This window comes from Bos taurus, chromosome 20 (assembly GCF_002263795.3).
Source record: "Bos taurus isolate L1 Dominette 01449 registration number 42190680 breed Hereford chromosome 20, ARS-UCD2.0, whole genome shotgun sequence".
Classification (NCBI taxonomy): domain Eukaryota; kingdom Metazoa; phylum Chordata; class Mammalia; order Artiodactyla; family Bovidae; genus Bos; species Bos taurus.
The window spans coordinates 33,433,144-33,434,915 of record NC_037347.1 but is presented as its reverse complement, the minus strand read 5'-3'; positions in this window follow the sequence as shown (position 1 = coordinate 33,434,915).

Here is a 1,772-nt window from a genome sequence, read left to right as displayed (position 1 = left end):
CTCACTCTGGCCAGAATGGCCATCGTCAACAAGTCTACAAACAACAAATGCTGGAGAAGGTGTGGAGGAAAGGGAACCTTCTTACACTGTTGGTAGGAATGCAAACTGGTATAGCCACTAAGGAGAACGGTGTGAAGACTCCTTAAAAAACTGCAGTATGACCCAGCAATCCCTCTGCTTGGCATACCCTGAGGAAACCAGAATTGAAAGAGACACATGTACCCCGGTGTTCATTGCAGCACTATTTACAGTAACTAGGACATAGAAGCAACCTAGATGTTCATCAGCAGATGAATGGGTAAGAAAGTTGTACACATACACATCGGAATATCACTCAGCTACAAAAAGGAAGGCATTTGAGTCAGTTCTAGTGAGGTGGATGAACCTGGAGCCCATTATACAGAGTGAAGTAAGTCAGAAAGAGAGAGACAATTACTGTATATTAACGCATATATATTGGAGAAAGAAATGGCAACCCACTCCAGTATTCTTGCCTAGAGAATCCCATGGACAGAGGAGTCTGGTGGGCTGCTGTCCATAGGGTCACACAGAGTCAGACACGACTGAAGTGACTTAGCATGCATGCATGCATTGGAGAAGGAAATGGCAACCCACTCCAGTATTCTTGCCTGGAGAATCCCAGGGACAGAGGAGCCTGCCTGGTGGGCTGCCATCTATGGGGTTGCACAGAGTCAGACACGACTGAAGAGACTTAGCAGCAGCAGCATAAACGCATATATATGCAATTTATAAAGAAGGTAATGATGATCCTACGTGCAGGGCAGCAAAGGAGATTCGGATGTAAAGAACAGACTTTTAGACTCAATGGGAGAAGGCGATGATGGGATGATTTGAGAGAATAGCATTGAAACATGTACATTACCATATGCAGAATAGATGACCAGTGCAAGTTCAGTGAATGGAGGGCACCCAACACCTGTGGTCTGGGCCAACCCAGAGGGATAGGGTGGGGAGGAAGGTGGGAGGGGGTTCAGGATGAGGGGGACACATGTATACCTGTGGCCAATTCATGTTGATGTATGGCAAAAACCATCATAATATAGTAAAGTAATTATCTTTCAGTTAAAATAAATAAATTAATTAAATAAATAAACCTCTTAGGGGGGAAAATGTGGATAGCTTCATTTTAGAAACTTTTGTAATTCTACAAATGTTCAATGAATTTTGTAAAAACAACAATAAATAAAACTATTCAAAACATTTTGCTGCTGCTGCTAAGTCACTTCAGTCGTGTCCAACTCTGTGCGACCCCATAGACGGCAGCCCACCAGGCTCCCCCGTCCCTGGGATTCTCCAGGCAAGAACACTGGAGTGGGTTGCTGTTTCCTTCTCCAGTGCATGAAAGTGAAAAGTGAAAGTGAAGTCGCTCAGTCCTGTCTGACTCTGAGCGACCCCATGGACTGCAGCCTACTGGGCTCCTCTGTCCATGGGATTTTCCAGGCAAGAGTACTGGAGTGGGGTGCCATTGCCTTCTCTGTCAAAACATTTTAATCAACAGCTATTAGGTAAAATTTCAAATAATGAAATTTCTGGTTACAGAATGGGGATTTTTGCCAGAAAGAAGGCAGATCACAAGACTCTATTCTAGACCCAGGATTTAGAAACAAAACGTAACTTTCATGGCTGGTCCTTGTGCTAATGTGTCAGTCTTCTTCTGCTTCTATAGGGCACAGAGATGAGCACACACATTCCAGAAGAGGAACCTGGAGCTCATGACGGCATTTTGTGCTGGCTAAAGTAGAAAATAGACA